This window comes from Equus caballus, chromosome 9 (genome assembly GCF_041296265.1).
Source record: "Equus caballus isolate H_3958 breed thoroughbred chromosome 9, TB-T2T, whole genome shotgun sequence".
Classification (NCBI taxonomy): Eukaryota; Metazoa; Chordata; class Mammalia; order Perissodactyla; family Equidae; genus Equus; species Equus caballus.
Genome location: NC_091692.1, coordinates 91320824 through 91340591, shown reverse-complemented (window position 1 = coordinate 91340591; position 19768 = coordinate 91320824).

Genomic DNA, 19768 nt, shown 5'->3' with positions numbered 1-19768 from the left:
TCTGGGCTAATATGTGTGATGTGTCTTAATTTTTAAGAAAAAAGTTTAAAAAGTAAAAAAAATGAAAAAATTTAAAAATAAAAAAAGATTGTAGAATAAAAATATAAAGAAAGAAATATTTTTATACAGCTATACAATGTGTTTGAGTTTTAAGCTAAGTGTTATCACAAAACAACCAAAGTGTCAAAAATAATTTTAAAGTTTATAAAGTAAAAAAGTTACAGTAAACTAAGGCTAATTTATTATTGAAGAAAGAAATTTTTTTCTTTATAAATTTAGTGTAGCGTAAGTGTACAGTGTTGATAAGGTCTACGGTAGTGTCTGGTAGTACCCAAGGCCTTCACTTGCACTCACCCACCGGAGTGGCTTCCAGTCCTGCAAGCTCCATTCATAATAAGTGTCCTATGCAGGTGTTCCATTTTTTGTCTTTTATACTGTATTTTTACTGTACCTTTTCTACATTTAGATACGTTTAGATATGAAAATACTTACCACTGAGTTTCAGTTGCCTACAGCATTCAGTACAGTAATGTGCTGTGCAGGTTTGTAGCCTAGGAGTAACAGGCCATACCATAAGCCTAGACTTACCATGGTAGGCTATACTATCTAGGTTTGCGTAAGGACACTCTACGATCTTCACATGATGATGAAATTGCCTAACGACACAATTCTCAGAACGTATCCCTGTTTAAGCAAATATTTCTGCAATAATAGCAGTAGGGTTTTTTATATATAACACCATATATAAAAAGATACATGCACCTGTGTGTTCATTGTAGCATTATTTACAATAGCCAAGATACGGAAACAACCTAAGTGGTCATTGATCGATGAATGGGTAAACAAATTGTGGTATATCTACATATATATGTAGATATACAATGGAATATTATTGAGCCACAAAAAAGAATGAAATCTTGCCATTTGCAACAGTGTAGATGGATCTTGAGGGCACTATGCTAAGTGAAAAAATTCAGACCGAGAAAGATAAACATCATATGATCTCTCTTATATGTGGAATCTAAAGAGAAAAACGAGCTCATAGATAAAGACAACAGATTGGTAGTTTCCAGAGGCAGGGGGAGGATGTAGAGATGAGTGAAGAGGATCAAAAGGTAAAAGAAAAAATAAATTAATAAATACAGTGCATTACTGAGCAAGACCAAAAAGTAGCTTACTATTTTCTAGTAATTTGTGACCAAAAATAAATAAAGAAAATAATAATAATAAAGAAAACTTTAACTTACAGATCTGAGAATTTACTTAGTAAGTTTGCTGAGTAGAATAAGTATAATGAAACACAAACATAGACACATTATAACCAAACTTCTAAAAGCCTAAGATGAAAAGGAAATCTTAAAAACAGAAAAAGAGACAAAATCTATACATTGAGAGGAAAGAAGGAGGAGAAAGACTGCTTAGTAGAAACAATAAGAGTCAGTAGACAATAAAATGACATCTTTGGGGGGGTTTTGGTGAGGAAGATTCACCCTGAGCTAACATCCATTGCCAATCTTCTTCTTCTTCTTCTTCTTCTTTTTTGCTTGAGGAAGATTGACCCTGAGCTAACATCCATGCCAATCCTCCTCTATTTTGCACATGGGATGCCTCCACAGCATGGCTGATGGGTGGAGTATGTCCGCACCTGGGATCTGAACCCACAAACCTGAGCTGCCGAAGCCAAGTGCCCCGAACTTTAACCACTCAGCCACAGGGCCAGTCCCTAAAATGACACCTGAAATGATGCTGAATAAAACAAAAGTCAACCCAAATTTCTTTTGACAGTTAAAATATCCTTCAAGAATAAGGACAAAAATAAGACCTTTACAAAGAAACAAAATCTGAGAAAATTTGTGCACAGCTAACCTGCAGCACAAGAAATGTTAAGGGAAGTTATTTAGGCTAAAAGATAATGATGCCAGAGGGAAACTCAGATCTATCAGAAAAATAGAGTACCTGAAATATGTATACATGTCAGTAAATATAAAAGTTTTTTTTTTCCTTTATAGTTTTATCATTTTAGGTCTTATGTTTCGGTCTTTGATCCACTTTGAGTGAATTTTTGTATGTTGTGAACTAAGGGTCCAACTTCAGTTTTTTGCATGTGGCTGTTCAGTTGTCCCAGTTGACCATTTGTCGAAGTCTATTCTTTCCTCATTGAATGGTTTTGGCACCCTTGTTGAAAATTAGTTGACCTTAGACATACAGGTTTATTTTTGGATTCTCAGTCCTGTTCCACTGATCTACACATCTGTCCTTGTGCCAGTGCCACGCTGTCTTGATTACCATTGCTTTGCAGTAAGTTTTAAAATCAGGAAGTGTGAGTCTTACTTTTATTCTTCCTTTTTAGGATTGTTTTGACTACTCTGAGTCCCTTGCAATGCCACATAAATTTTTTTTTCCATTTTATATTTGTCCTGAACAGTCTAACCTGTGTAGGAAAGTCAGTGTGTTATTTTCCATAAAAGTTTCTTTAGAATTTACATTCTTTTTTTAATTGAGACATAGTTGACATATAACATTATATTAGTTTCAAGTGTACAAAATAATTAGATATATTGAGAAATGATCGCTACAATAAGTCGAGTTAACATCCATCACCACACATAGTTATAATTCTTTTTCTCACGATGAGAACTTTTAAGATCTACTCTCTCAGCAACTTTTAAATATACAATACAGTATTATTAACTATAGTCATCATGCTGTACATTATATTCTCATGACTTATTTATTTTATAACTGGAAGTTCATATATTTTGACCCACAGGTAAAGGAGGTCATATGAATTTTATAACCAGCTTGTCAATGTCTACAAAGAAGTCATCTGGGGTTCTGACAGGGATAGTATTGAATCTATAGTTTAGTTTGGGGCAAATTGCCATCTTAGCAACATTGTCTTCCGATTCATGAATATGGGATATTTTTCCATTTATTTAGATCTTCTTTAATTACTCTCAGCAATGTTTTGCACTATTTACAGTATTGGTTTTTCACTTTTATTGTTCGTATTTTTTGCTACTGTGAATGGAATTGTTTCTTTAATTTTGCTCTTGGATTGTGCATTGTAAGTGTGTAGGAATACAATTGATTGTCGCATACTGATTTTGTATCCTGCAACCTTACTGAACTCAATTCTAATAATTTTTAGTGGATTCCTTAGAATTTCCCAATGCAAGATCATATTATCTATGAATAGAGATAGAGTTACTTCTTCCTTTCCAATATGGATGTCTTTTATTATGTTTTCTTGTCTAATTGCCCTGGCTAGAACTTCCAATAAATGTTGAAAAGAAGAGGCAAGAACAGATACGATCTTAGGGAGAAAAGCATCCAGTCTTTCATCATTAAGTATTATGCTAGGTGAGAATTCTTTTGCAGATGCCCTTTTTATCAAGTTTAGGAAGTTTCTTTCTAGTCCTAGTTTCTTGAGTTTTTTCAAGGCATCTTTTGTTTGTTTTGTTTTTGCCATGGCTTGAACAATTCTTGCCCTTTATTCTCTTTGCTTATTTAATCTTTCCTTTCCTTTCTCACTTTCTTTCTCCTGGTGTTAGCAGAGAATAAAATATATGCTAAAATGTTGGTACTTCCTGGGTTAACATTCTCTCTACTTTTTAGAGTTTCTCCTGCAAGGTAGGCTGGTATTGGAGAGTGGATGTTGGTGAACTTCAATAGTTAAATAACAGCCAAGACAAGATGAATATACGTTTCCAGGATAAGTACAAACAGTGTGTAAGAAATAGCTGATGGCTCAAACTAGGCAAGCCAAATATGTCAAGACAAGAGGTCAGCACAAGGTTAGAAACTGGAGATTAAGCCAAAAGATTTAGGAACTAGCCAAGCCTAAAACTGAGCCAGGAACAAAGGAAGGACAAGAAGTAGGTAGAAGGGTTTTAGACTATGCACACGAGCCTAGCGTTAGTGATCGAAGCTCCCTGACTGGGGACCAACTAGGGAGCTTGTAGCAGCAAGCCTGGATGCTTCCAAGGCCTGTCACCATGGTGCAAAATGGAGAATGAAGCAATGTCATCATTCTCAAGGGACAAGCGGGGTGTGAAAGCAAGCTGCTTATTCTCTGGCCCTATGGAGACAGGGTCCCCGAGAGGCTTAAAAGAAGCTAAGAAAAAGGTAGAAATGAGTTCATTCTGCAAATTCTTAACAGTAGCTATTTTCTCCTTTTAAAATTTATTTTATTAATCGAGATTCACAAGACAGGCTACAAAAAAACATGAAACCAGTAGACTTGCTAAAAAATGAGTATAATCTATCAGCCTACTAAAATTGTCTGTCTTTGTATCATAACAGGAAAACAAAAGATATAAATGGTGGTAAAATCAGAATCTTGACATGAAAACATGAAAGAACTGTTCTCCAACATACCTAATTAAAATATACTCTGCTCTGAAATTAGATAACCCTTGACATAGGATTTGTTGAAGCAAGATGACAGCCTGATCTTGCGAGAATGGAGTATTGGGCTCTATGGACTAAATGTTCGTGTCCCCTCAGAATTTACATATTGAACCCTAAACTCAATGTGATGGTATTTGGAGGTGGGGCCTTTGGGAGGTGATTAGGTCATCAGGGTGGATCCTTACGGGATTAAAGCCCTTATAAAGAGAGAGCAGAGAGCTAGCTAGCTCTCTTTCTGCCATGTTGGGACACCGCAAGAAAAAGGTCCCCTGTAAACCAGCAAGAACATATTCACCAAGAAGCTGACCATGCTAGCACCCTGAACTCGGAGTTGCAGCCCGTAGAACTGTGAGAAATAAATGTTTGTTGCTTAAGGCTCCCAATCTATGGGACTTCATTATAGCAGCTCAGACTAAGACATAGGTTATGAACCTGGAGAGTCAAAGCACCAGGAGAAGGGATGAGGGTTCTAATGGGGAAGGAGTGAAAGACAAAACTATCTAGTGCTTTGAGGTCAGAACTAGACAAAGATAATCTTGGATAGCTAATGCTATCTCAGATATCAAAGTCCAGAGGCTGCAGGGCCGAGATCACAGTGCCAGCATGGTTGGGTTCTTGGTAAGTGTCTTTTCCCAGCTTTCAGAGAGTCCTCTTCTTGCTGTGCCCTCATATGGTGGAAAGAGCTAGCTAGCTCTCTGGCCTCTTATAAGGGCAAGGTTTCACAGAATGCATACAAAGTCCGCATCTTGATTTCAGAGAATTTGATGGCAAGAGCCATCCAGACTAAGGAGAACCAGCTGAGTAGCTGCTCGCATGCAAATCCTTTCACCTGAAATGCATTTGCAGGCTCTGTGTTTTTAAAAACAGATCAAGGCAGCATGGAACAGAGCTGAGGGTCTCACCACTAGATATCTAACTGTTGTTCATCCATTCCTTCATTCATTAAATATTCCTTGAACACCTACTATGTGCCAGGCACTTTTCCAGGCACTGGGAATGCAGCAGGGAACAAAACAGTTGAGAATCTGCACCTCAAGGAGCTTACCCTCCAGCAAAGGACGAAAGACAGTAAACAAATAATTAAGTGTAACATGTAATATGTCAGATAGTGTTAAATGTTACAGAGAAATATAAAGCTGGAAAGGGAGACAGAGAGTGTTGGAGAGGCCTTTCAACAGGGTTGGCAGGGATGATCTCACTGGGAATGTGATCCTTGAGCAAAGATCGGAAGGATGTGTGGGAGCAAGCCATCATGACTTGTAGGAGAAGTTTTCCAGGTTGGACTTATTCTACTGAACATCATCTTGTTCAGCTAGGGAGCCTCCAACAAAACTTACAAGCGAGGTCATACTTTTCATCTTGATGGGTAGTATGACAGAGAGAAAAATGCACAAGGCTTCCAGTGAATTTTGGTTCTGTCTTCACAACTGACTAGCCACGTGATCCTCTGAACGCAGATGAAGGTGGTAAGATCGAGCACGTGAGCTCACTGTACAAGTCCACTGTATGTCTTCTTCCCTTTTTCATGAGCCTCTAATATAACCTCCTTCCTGTAAAATGCATCTTCCCAGATACTAAAATCTATGCAAAGATCAAGGGCACACTAATTTTTATCAAAATTACTTCCTATTCCCAGAATAATCCAAGTTTGTTCGGTTATCCTTGGTTGGGAAAAGAATGGATGTATGAGGAAAAGTGGGTAATGAGAGGGAATTAGAGGTCACTGGGAGGCATCCCACCCAGGAATTGAAAGAAAAAATAACTTGTCTATTCCAAGAGAAGACAATTGTGCTACTGAGTGGCTTTGAGCTTTGCTTTTCTTCTGGGTGCCCGTTAGCGTCAGATTTACTGTAGGGAGAAGATGTACTGGCCCCAAGTCAGCAAAGATAAGAGCCTCCTTGGCAAGAAATGAACAAAAAAGACAGGAGGCAACAAAGAGGGCCAAAGAAAGAAGAGGAGAAAATGCTGTCCTCTCAGCAGCACATAAAGCACTTGCTAAAAAGTATATTTGGCTAAATTGCCTCCTAGTGTTTATTCCCACTGGGCATTTTTGATCAGAAAATGCAGAGCATCATGAAAAGAGGTCAGAGACAGGGACTGTGTTGCCCTGAGAACCCAAAGGGTGTTGCAAAGGAGGGGGTCATGTTGCAAAGTGCATGGGGGCTCCAATCATACTTCCTGACTTACCAGCTGTATTACCTTGGGTGAGAAATCATTTCAGGACTCTCTGTCTCATCATCTGCAATATAGAGACAATAACCTCTGTTTCCCAGAGGTGCTGTAAGGTTAAATCATGTGATGCCTGGCTCACGGCAGGTCCCCAAATAATGCTGCTTCCTTTCACCCTTTCTGCTGCTAATATGTAAAAATAACGAGGTTTTTTTCAGCATGGTCCACAATATTTTCATGAAAGTCCTAGCAATTATGAAGGCTAATTAGGAGATTACAAAAGGGCAGCTGTAACCATGAAACTCAGAACTGAGTTTCCAAGGCCTGTGTTCGTTCTGAGTCCCGCCTCCTGAATAGATTAAACTGTGTCAGCTTGCTCAGATTGCCTCTCTTTCAATCTCAGTTTCCTAATCTATAAACTGGTCAAAAGGCTAGCCATTGAACAAGATTGTCATGACTTTTAAATACCGGATGTAAATTTGTTTTATAAGCTATAAAGCCCTTTACCAGAAAGTAGTGTGTTTATATTCTGTGTTGTTCAATGTGCTGGTCAGTTAGGTATGACCAGAAGAGGAGACACAGGAGATGCTCAAGAAAACAAAGCTTATTATACTCACAGGTCCTGTAAACAGGAGAAACGGCACGTCATGCATGGCCACGTGGGAAAGCACCAGCATCAGTCAGGATGCCAAGGGACAGGAGTAAGGAGAGAGCCTAAGCCACAGCCCTTTTCACAGAAAAGGCAAGACAGGGCAGGACAAACATTTTAGGATTGGTTAGTTTGAACAGTTTCAGAGGGCTCTAATCTACATGGTGGTACCTAGTTGCCTGGTACCAGATGGGATGATTAAGGAAGAGGAATACTGCCTCCTGGGGTGTGTGGCCCAGACAGGGGAGGTATGGCTTTAGATTGGTTGCTTTGCATATCAAAGACATGCTCTGGCTGAGCCTTTTGCTATCTCTAAGAATTGGCTAGCCCTGGGAGGATAGTTTCTTCCCAGTCAGAAAGGTTTTTAAGATATTAAAACACCATAAAAGAAAGGAAAGAAAAACCAGTAGTGTGTATATGTATGTGTGTGTATATGTGTGTTTGTGTGCGTCTGGGGCACTATAATAGTTTACAAAGGACATTGGCAAAACATGCAATACTTAATGTGATGTAGATAGTGTCCATTTTATAGATGAGGATCAGATAAAAGATGAGTACTAATTAAGGAGAAAGAATAAAAATTGCAGATGCTCCAAGTTGAGCTACCTGGATTGTGTCAATCAGAGTCATTGAGCTAAAGGTCTGAAAATGCTTGATTTGATGGACCTGAAACCAAAGAAGTGTTTTGCAAGTAAAATCATTTGTATTTCCAAACATTGTTTATTCCATGGTCTTGCCTACCCATCCACTCTCCGTTCCAAAGACAAAAGATGAAGCTAAGGCTTATGTCCTGTACACCCGAACAACATCCCTGTAGCTCTCAGTTTTATCCCCAGTACCTGATCCACATCTGGTCCATACAATACATTCCGTAAATATTGGTTGAATGAATGAGGCATTGGCTGAAGATTGAAGTAATTTTATCAATAGGCTGAGTCCAACCACCAGTCTATCAGGTATCAATTCTGGGATCTTGAACTAGACACTAGAGGAAATAGATAAAATATTCACCGGTTTGGTTTTCTAAGGGTGCCAGAAAATGTTGGCATTTGGGGGTTCAGGTGAAACACAAATAAATCCTTTGTCCTGTTCAAACTCTGACTCTATGGCTCCATTTCTTTTCTTTTTTGGCTTTCAGATTTTAGAAAGGGTTGTTGCTTACAAAGCAGAGGGTACAGAAAGCTTAAATAAAACTTCTACTTGCTTCGACTTACCATCGTGTCTCTTCTTAAGAATTTTTCTTTCTTTTTCCTTTTCTCCTCGCCCCTTCCTTACATCTTCCTTCTCTCACATCTGCCTTATCTTCTCCCTGTCCCCTCTTTGACTCTCACTCTTATAAGTAAAATGGAAATAATTGAGATTTTGCCTATTAAGGATATTAGGATTTTATGAGGATTAAATTAAATAATTTATGGGTTAGTTTATCACAACGATTGGCACATGGTAAGTAAGAACTCAAGAAATGATCTGTCATTATTTCCATCACATTTAACCCTCATGACAAACTTAGCAGATGAAAAGTGACTCACAGTTTCAATTAGTAAAATCTAAATCTGGATATAGGCCTTCTGATTCTGCAGTCCATGTTTATCCATCTTCTCACCCTGGAAAAGAAGACAGAGAGGTGCCTGGAATTATATTTGCCCACTGAGACAAATAAAAAAGGAGCTGGAAGGAACAAACTCGACCCAACTGTGTAAAATGTAGGTCAGTGCCATAGGAAAGGCATAGTACAGCTACCATAGATATATTTACAACAAAAGAGGGCAACGGACAACGCAGAGCCAAGTTGAGCAAGTTTTCCAATTTGTAGGGAACGTTTGTACTCAGTTATACTCAGTCAAGATAGACAGGAAATGTCCAGGAGAGAAGTCCACAAGCTTGAACATGCGGAGCCACATATCCTTAAGAAAGTAAAGACAAAGGAAGTCTAGACTGCATTCATTGACAGGAATCAGACCAATGACTTGGGGAAAGAGACCAAGGCTGAAGCCCTATTACAAAGACAGCAGCTCGCCAAGGATGAGGATTAGGAAGAAGTGACCAGAGTGACTTAAATATAAAAGAAATATATTATTGACCATCTGCTATTGTCTAGGTGTCTTAATTGTGATTTAATCTATTTCTGACAGCATCTCTTCACAGTAGGTATGATTATCTCTAATAACCAAAGGTACTTAGGCTCAAAGAAGGTAAACATTCTCTTAAATGGTCAGCAAGTAAATAAGAGCTAGAAATTCAAAGTCAGTTCTATTCTATACCAAAGGAAGTGCTCTTTCCACTGTATCGTTGACTTAGTAAACGATATTCAAGGTATACAGAGCCTCATTTCTTAGTCTAGAGAGATCTGGGGACAGATCTAATGATCACAGCCATGGGGAAGAGTTGAAGTCAAGAGCCTTTCTGGGTCTGAAAATCCCTTTTGGGATGACTAATCATTCTTCCTTCTGTTCTGGCCCTGCATAGGCTTCTTCCCTTGAACAAGATTAATTGTGTCAGCATCACTACAGATGTACTTTCCTGGTCCCCCAAAAGAGGATAACCTTTGTCCTTCAGCCCATCTCCCCTCCCACCTTGACATTCTGCCCTCCCCCTCTGTGGAAGGCAAGTGCTGGTCCCACCTCAGTGCTTCTCTCTGAAGACATGCCACTGGATTGTGTTTCATCAAACAAAATCATCCAAGCAGAGTAAAGGAGTGATATGCTATCAGGGAAGTGTTCCCTGGTGATGGTGTTGGGGCAATCCATCATCAAGAGGGAAGCATAAAGGCAAGATAACCTACCTCATAAGGATGACCTGCACCATCCTCTCCCCAAGCACCACTAATGCCTACTGTTCCTATTGATAAAGCCCCCTCTGTATATTCACGTGGATTTTCTTGGACACAGCTAATCACATGCAGAAAAATGGCTAGAGATTTACCCAATGTGTTGGCTACATGTTCTGATGAGTATGATACAAATGGACTTCTTTATCAAAATAAATCAGAATATTACAAACCAAAGTCTTCACCTAGTATCAGTGAAATTGAGAGAGATACGACAATAAGAGAAATGAATCTCATTTAAGCTTCACAGTAGCCCCATGAACTCAATATCAGTAATGCCATTTTGCCATTGGAAACACTGTGCACAGAGAAGTTTGCAAAACTTGGCCAAAGTCCCAAAGATTTTAAGTGACAGACAAGGATCTTGAAACAGGCCTAATTGACCCTTGTCAATTGTTTTCCACTCTATTATGTTTCATCCCAAGAAGTTAATTCATAAAGTTAAAAGAAAATTATATAATTATATTTTGGGGGGAAAAGCAGCTCCTTAGATCTTATCTAAAGCAGCTTCCACAAATATGCACCTTCTACTTTATGGCTGAAGAAACAGAAGTCCATTCAGGCAAGTTGTCTGCTTAAGGTGAGTCAGATCTGGGAACAGAATTCACAGCATGTAGTAGCTATTGTGATATGCTGCCTAGGTCCCACTTTCAAGACCAACACACCTGTTTCCTGCCTTGGGAGTGTGAGACGCTGACCTATAACAGCTGAGTGAATGAAGGGAGCCACCTTGCCCAAAGCCAAGTGCCCTTCTTGGGAGCAGGCAGCAACAGATGACTGTTCAGTGAGTGGCCACAGAGTCTTGAGCCCTTTGCCTTAAATCCCAGCTCCAGAACCCCCTGCAGGATCTGCTGAACCCCAGGTGCAATAGCATCACAGTCCAACCCCTTCCTCTGTCCAGTTCCCACTGCCTTGCAGGTGTTGTCCTTGAGAGAAGGAGCACTTCTCAGTAAACTTCCTGTGTACATTTCTCTGACTCCGGTCTGTTTCCAGAGGATCTGATCTAAGACAGCTGATGCTTGGAGGGGTGGTAGCAATCCGACTCTAAAATAGGATTTGGGAGTAGATAATTCACTGGCTGGCTGGCAAGAAGGACCCCATCACTGGTGGTAGGTGAAGTAATGACAACTATTTGCATTCTGTAACAGTGCAATTGTTAAAATTTCTCCAGTAGAACTGGGTTGGGATAACTGTGGAAGAGAGTTCACTGGCTGGTGCAATTGCTCGGGTATTTGAAATTCTCCAGATAAAGTAGTAATTTTAGGGGTTATGGAACTTGATATCTCTTGCTGTGGGCTGCTTATTGATGCATTGAAACAAGACTGAGAAAGGCTGAGGATGACTAATCTCCAATTTTAAAAAGCATGGAAGCTAGAGGATCAGAGGATCACCTTGGCCACATATAAAGGGACTTTCACCTCCTCCAGACTGAGGACTTAATGACAATAGAAGAGCTCCAGAGAAGATTGAATTCTCAAACATTGAGAGTGTGCTATGCTAAGGTCAAGTCTCTAATTAGGAAGGCATGGGATTTTGAGACTTGCGATTGGAATCTCAGTGGATCATCTTGAAAGTGTTGAATTCCTAGATTCTGTTGAACTCTGTGGGCCTGCAAAAGTGGCTCACTTCACCCTACTAGAGGCTAGCACACCCCTCTTTCTTGAACAAGATGCAGAGACCTTCAGCTTGCGAAAAATATGAGCCATCTCAGGATCTGCCCCCCATCTCTCCTCTTGGTCAACAGACCAATAACAGGTCAAGTAACAACACAATCTGTCCAGGGAAGTGCAGAAGAGCTAAAAGAGGAAAGGCACCACATGTTGAACGAGGAGCAAGACTAGCCAATATATAGGAGTGTATGTATGTTTTACAGGGACCAGATCCTGAAGGTTTTGGATCAAGGTGTGAGGGGGCAGACTCTAAAGTTGGATAAGGGAAAGTTCAGAACGTTAAATATTATAATAAAATATAGTAATAAACCATCAAGGAAATAACACTTACAGGCTGATAAGATGGCTCTTAGGAGTATAGAAATAAATGATTAATATTACATAAAGTAGAAATGCCAGAATTGCTATGGCTGGTGGCGAAGAAAAGGATCAAAAGGCTCAGTGGAGTGAGCCTGCTAGAATGTATATATCTCTCAAGAATATAGCTGTTCCATGTTCCAACGGAGATACGTAATTTACCAGAGTCATAAGGAAAGCACTGGTGAGAGGGACACCAGCATCATTGGAAGCTCAGCCATGGATGCCCTCTGTAGCCTAGGGGTGACAACAGGACATGCCATTACAAAATTATAACAATGGGTATGTCAGGATCCTGATACAATAGATGCCAGATGGAGACATTTGACTATTAGAAGCTAGGTGGGCACAATTATTGTAAGGAGGGGTGATGTCAGAATGAGAGCCAGGGGAGCCCCACCTGCAGAGACTTAAAGAGATGGTTAAAGAATAAGATGATCCTATGACTATACGAAACTGAATTATGTCAACAATCAGAATGAGTTTGAAAGCAGATTCCTCCCTAGAACTTGCAGATAAAGGCCGAACCTGCATTCATCTGGATTCCAGTCTTGTGACACCCTAAGCAGAACCGAGCTGGGTCCACCCAGGCTTCTGACCTACAGAGTTGTGAGATAGTAAATGAGTGTTGTTTTAAGCCACTAGATATGTGATAATTTGGTATGCTGCAAAAGAAAACTGATGCAACCATCATATACTGCAACGTCCCCAATTTGTAGAATATGTGGGTCCAAGAATGAAAGGGTAGAAATAGGACAGCCCCTCTTACCATCACCCTCAGTGATGCATTGCTTCCTGTCCCCAAAACACAAGGCTCTATCAGTCTAGAGGGTGTAGTTCCCACAGGAGAAAAGCTTGCATCAGGAATACAATGAGATTCTCATTCAATTTTAAGCTACAGCTGCAGCCCGATCACTTCAGGTTCCCTGTGCCAAGAGTCCGGCAGGCAAGGAAAGCAGTCACCCTCCTGACAGGGGCAATTGACCCTAATCATCCAGAAGACATAGGGCTTGTCTAACACATGAAAGGAAGGAAAAGAAAGGTTTGGCACCTAACTGATCCACTAGAGTGTCTCTTGGTTCTCCCCTGCCCAATTTTGATGGTAAACGGACAAGTACAGCATTCACATCCCCAAAAAGACAGCTTGGTAACCAAGGGCTTTAGGGATGAGTGACTGGGAGGTACCACCAGGTCAGTCCCTTAGACCTGCAGATCTGCTAAGTAAGGGTGGGGGGATCCAGAGACCACAGTAGAGAAAGGAGACTGTGACTGTAGGTGTAGCCTCAAGACCAGGTGCAGTGGGGTTAAAGGATTAGAGTTCGTACTATGAACCTTCCTCTTGTAACTTTTCCAACGCAAAGAGACCAAAAAGAATCCTGGAGCAGCAGAAGGATCCAAGTGCTGCCAATGATGGGCTACAGTGGACGCTATGGCCCACTTTCCAAATTCTCCCCATTAGGAGCAAAACACTCACTCTCCAGCTGCAGGAAGTATTGTCTGCTGAGCTCTCACAGCTGAGTGCCTCTCTGAGAATTGCCCTTGGCTAAAGGGAACTGCCCCGTCTTCCCTGAGGGTAGCTTGCAACCAAAAGCCAGTAAAACTCAACCTCTATGACTCAGTTCTGGACAGCTCTATGGGCAATCCTATCTCCAGAACTCCCTGTAGCATTGGCTGTTAGAACTGCGTCACTGTTCAACTTCTCCTCTGCTCAATCCTGCTTGCCTCACCACTTAGAGAAGTTGTTCTCAAGAGCATTCCCCAACAAACTTACCACACGCAAACCTCCTAGTGCCTGAAACCCAACATTTAATGTTCTATGTTTTTGTTTTGTTTTGTTTTTTTGAGGAAGATTAGCCCTGAGCTAACTGCTGCCAATCCTCCTCTTTTTGCTGAGGAAGGCTGGCCCTGAGCTAACATCCATGCCCATCTTCCTCCACTTTATAGGTGGGATGCCTACCGCAGCATGGCTTGCCATGCGGTGCCATGTCTGCACCCAGGATCCGAACCAGTGAACCCCGGGCCGCCAAAGCAGAACTTGTGCACTTAACCACTGTGCCACTAGGCCGGCCTCTAATATTCTCTGTTTTAATAAACAAAGTCACGTTTTGGAAATAGACACGTGTGAGTTCAAACTAACTTTAAGCTTTATAACTTTGGGGAGATTACTGAACTCTCTGAGCCTCCAGTCACAATAAAAATGGATAGGAACAAGTCATCCAAATTAATGTGTAATCATATCGTCGGCTACTATTCTTGCCATTTGTCATTGTTGTCAAGGACTGTGAAAGGCAGAGACTGTAGTGAAATGTATACTAATCCTATGAAACATTCTCACTGCATTAACAAAGAACCTAAAAGTCTGATAGAAGCTCAAGTTTCCACCATTTCATCTCAAGAGAGCAGACATGGGAGAGTGAAGGCTGGAGTGGGAGACATCACGCTTTGCACTTCATTGCTGTGATTTTGGCTAAAGTGGAATCTGTATCTTCCTGCAATGCTGACATAGTCTAACCAGCTTAACTTATCTCAAATTCACCCATCATATCTTTGTAAAAATGGCTTTGCAATTTTTCAAAAGAGTATAAATTGACTGCCAAGAAGTCACCTTTGGACTGTCATCCCATCCTTTGAAAGGTGAAGCAGTAAGGATGAAAGGCCCCAAATAAATGTCCCCAAGCACTGGAACACTCCTCAGGCAGCTGGTACCCCAGCCTTCCAGGCTGCCTGTGCTTTACCCCCTTGTCCTTCCCCCATCTACTGTAGCATATTTTTGGAGACAGAGCAAGTTGTTTCAACATTGCAATAATTAAAGAGCAATCACTGAGAAAAAGCAAACAAATTAAATCCAAATGCATGTGGGATGTGGCACATTAGGAGGCTGTTTCTAGTTGGCAGACAAGAATTTATTTTTGAAGTTACAAGAATGGGTTTTCCAACTTGCTTCTCTCACTACCCAGAGCCCTGGGAGTTTTGCAGTGAGGGCTGTATTTACTTTCTTGTAGGAGACCCCTTGGGACTGATGCTGGCTGAAAACTTGAAAGCAGCTCATCAAGCTAATCTGGCCACATGGCCCTGAGATAAGTACAAGTGCTCTCAAGAAGCTAGACTCAGCTTAAATATATGAGAGGTCATGTCATCCCTTGGAAAGGACTCGAGCCAGGAAGCCAGGAGAGCCGGAGACAGCATGGTGGAGCGCAAACATCCAGAATTCAGAGTCTGGAAGGCTCTGAGTTTCAAACCTGCCTTTACTCCCTCTAAAACCTTTCTTGGTTTTTATGCACTAAGCCATTTGCTATATCTGACCCTCTTTATATTGGCCTAGTAAGAAGCCAACAAGAAAGCTTCTAAATCATGGTTTATGAACTTTGTGAGTAGTATATCATGACAGAGGAGCAACCAAACTAATAATTATTTGTTAATAAAAAATTTGTTTTCTATTTATGCCAGTTTCAATTCACTAAATATATGTCCAACTATCTTCAAAACATGAAAAAGAAAAAAGAAAAATGTAATCCAAGAGGAGCAGAGGGGTGGTAAATACTCTTCCAGTTTCTGGTGCTTGAACCTTCCTCTGTGTCTTGAATGGGTTTGAGGAGAAAAAACATCCAGCTGATGTTAGTTGAAATTTTAACGGGCCGTATTTCAAAAATTTCTTCCTCTACTTAAAATGGAAATAAATGCTCCAATGTTGAATTAAAAATGACTTCTGGTTATAAGTAACCAGAGACCAATTGTCCATTTACCATTTACACACCTGTTAAAAATCGCTGACTTCCAGGGTCCGGCATGGTGGCATAGCAGTCAAGTTTGCGTGCTCTGCTTCAGCGGCCCGGGGTTTGCCGACTTGGATCCCAGGTGCGGACCTAGCACCACTCATCAAGCCATGCTGTGGCAGGTGTCCCACATATAAAATAGAGGAAGATGGGCAAGGATATTAGCTCAGGGCTACTCTTCCTCAGCAAAAAGAGGAAGATCGGTGGCAGATGTTAGCTCAGGACTAATCTTCCTCAAAAAAAAAAAAAATCACTGACTTCCATGTAGCTAGAAGTAGAGTCATAGGGTTGCAAGAAACCAGAAGAACACCCAGGACAATGCTGCTGTCACAATTATGCTTTCTTGAATGAGAAATAGCTTTCTCAATGTCATGTTAATTCTCTCTCTCTCTTTCTCTCTCTCCATAACAGCATGAACAAACAGTAATCATAATAATGAGAGAAGTAACCAAGCTAAGGAGATGAAGAGTAATTGCAATGGTTATGTAAAAAGTGAAAAGATCCCTATTTTATGTTAACAAATCAACAAAGAATAGCTGCCCACTCTTTTTGGGTAGGATGCCTCTAACATGCAGTTGTGTTTAGTGGTTTCTATTTCTCCTCCACCAGAACACGGTATTCTGTTAGAAACTGGAAAATTCAGCAAAGGCAAAACTGTATTTTCAGTGGCTAACACAAACTCTAACAGAGAGAGAGAGGGACCTTTAATAATAATAATTTAAAGTGTTAATAAAATTTATAATGTACATATTTTATTACAAGAGTAATTATTGACAAGTATAATGACTGTATTAATAATAAACAAATGTATGCTAGGCTTTGGGCTAAGGGATTTTATGTCATGTGAATCTTGTAACAAATCCAAATGCAGAAGGTAAAAAAGAATCATCATCTCTATTCTACAAATAAAAACAGCAGGGGCAAAGAGTCATTAGTCATTTACACTAGATCTCACAGCTCGTAAATGATGGAGCAGGTATTTAGACCAATGCAGACTGACAACCTATTGAAAATGATAGTTGAAAATAATGGATCCAGCTGTTAAGTGGGTCTCATTATGGGATGTTGCTTGTGGCTGAGCTGCTGGTTGTACCTATATTTGCATCCTCCCATTCTTCCCTTTACATAACAATCCCTGACTTTAGCTGGGCCCATAATCACCCCAAGAAGAGAAAACATCATTCCTGGACTTCCCTTGAGCCAGGTTTGGCCATGTGATGAGTTTCTGGGCACAGAAAGTCATGGAGATGATGGGCCACATTTCCGGGTTAGATTGGGGCTTTAGAAAGGTTGAGTTTGCCCCAGGTCCCCCTCCCATGTCTCTCTCTCCATTTGTCTTCATACACCATGGGCAGGGTAGGGATTGCGGTAAGTCTCGGTCTGATCAGAGAGCTGCAGCTCTTTCCAGACCCTGGAGCCCACAGTCAGGAGTTGCTTTCACCAAGGCTTTGTGTTTGCTAAGTCTCAGCCTGAGCTTTCTCAGGCATTGGAAACTGTTATCCACATCCTCCTTCCAGAAATCATTTCCCTCTTGGATTCTGGGAAGGCACTCTCTTTTGGTGCTCTCCTTCCAGTCTCTCAGCTGCTCCTTCTTGGTCCTTGCCCCATTTACCTCAATAGTTGATATTAGCCCAAGTGCATTCTGGGCCTTTTTACACTTTACTTGAGCTTCCTAACCATTCCACAAATGCAGTTGACTGCACCACCCTCTAAACAACCACAGCTTTTAAATTGCTCCCTTCAATCTCTACCTTTCCGCTAAGGTACAAATCAGTCTAATGGATTACAATGGCTGCTGGAAGGCTTCATCTCTATGTCCTACATGTGTATCTAACTTTAGCCTGGCCCAAATCAGCTCCTGAGACAGCCACCTGGCCTGCCTTTCCTCTGTTATCTTTCCATCTTAAAGAATCCTTTTTCAAGATATCCTTGATCTTTACCCCTGGAACAAGACAAGGCAGGAAACAGGGGGCACTGCATAGAAAGGGACGGCTATAGAAGTGGAAGGAAGGGTATGACATGCAAACTTTCCAAATGCAACATTAGCCCTGGAATCCCAAGTGTCAAGCAGGTTGCACTTGTGATGTGAGGAATGGGCCGTCTGCTGGAGGCCAGTTGCAGCTTATGTGGGGTCATGCAAGCCACTTGATTCCATAGGCTGAGGGCTCTGTATTATCTGTCCTGTCTCCTTTGGAGGTTGACTCTCCCCAACAGTCAGTGACCCTAGGCATTGACCTCAGCCAATGGAATCTCTCCTATCTACGACACGCTTCAGCATTTAAAAACCCCTGCAGATTTGTCTTTTCTTTAAGCCTTTGTCTTAAGCCCTGAATCTGTTTCATGCCGATCAGTGATATCCTTCGGTGGTGTGAATTTTCTGGTCATCATATGTGAGTAGTGGACTCATGTCCACTTTGCGTTTTACTTTCTTTTCACAAGGAAAAATGTACTCTAGTTTAGATCAAAGTCCTTTTTCCTGAGCTGATACCTTCAGCTGTGCCCCACTCATCAGATGAGTGGGTGTTGCTAACACAGGTGTTAACAACAAAAACAAACAAACAAAACCCACTGGCAGAAATACTATCTCATGAGGCACATGATGTCTGACCTTCAGGAACCCTTCAAAATCCTTTTCTTACCCACGATCTTCTCTCCTTTTTATTCTCAAACTTCTTCCAAAACACTTGCTTCTTTACTTGTCAGAAAATGATTTTCTCCTACTGTTATTTCACCTTGGACCTTAAAGCCTTCAAACCAAGACCCCATAAACTAGCTGCCCTCTTCCGCAAGAGGATGTGGTGTGGATTATTTGAGAGATGGGAAGTGGCCAATGCAATATGGGCTACGGTCATCAGGGAGGGACAATACAGTGTTGGAGGAGGGAGCATTTACTCCTGTTTCTGGGACCACCAGCAAGAAAACAAGAGAAGGTGGAGCCAAGAGAGGGATGAGGAAGTGTCTGGTGATCTCTGGCTTCCCCAGATCCAATCAGGCCTGGAGAAGATAAGGCCCCTGAACTTTGCAATTATGTCTATCAACACTTTCTTTGTCTGCTAAGCTCTCTGGGCCTGAATTTCTGTGACCAGGTTATCGCTAATGTCTCCTCCACCCTCACATGTTGATGCTCTACTCTCCCAAGACCCCAGATGGTCTAATTCCTCACAAATTTGCATAAGCGATTCATATTCATTTCCCTAAACATCCATTTCCTCATTTGTACAAAACTTAGACGGTCCTTAAAAACCTAGGTAGAATGGCAGGTCCCATGGCCGAGTGGTTAAGTTCACATGCTCCACTTTGGCAGCCTGGGGTTTGCCAGTTCAGATCCTAGGCGCAGACCTACACACTGCTCATCAGGACATGCTGTGGCAGCGTTCCAGATAAAAGAACTAGAATAACCTACAGCTAGGATACACAACTATGTACTGGGGGGCTTTGGAAAAAGAAAAAAAAAAAACAAAGAGGAAGATTGGCAACAGATGTTAGTTTACGGCCAATCTTCCTCACCAAAAAATGTTTTAAAAGCATTAAAAAAAAACTAGGTAGAGGGAATTTGCAAGGAGCTCTGAGAGCTGGACAACACCCAAGTGATGTGAGAGTTGGCCTTTAACCCAAGGTAAGGGCTCAGAGGGCAGCCCAACACCTTGGGTTTCAACCCACCTGTCACAATCCAGCTATGTGACCTTAAACAAGTTCTTAATGTATCTGAGCATCATTTTCCTTATCTGTAAGTTGGAAATAATAAAAAATAGTAACAGGCATTCTAAGGACCAAGTGAGCTAATCTTTGAAAAGCACCTAACAGTGCTTGGCATACAGTTAGTGTCAATTAAGGGTAGTTATTATCAGTGAATGATCAACATAAATTCTAAAATTCTTTTATGGTTTCCTCAGAGATTCCAGAGGAAATC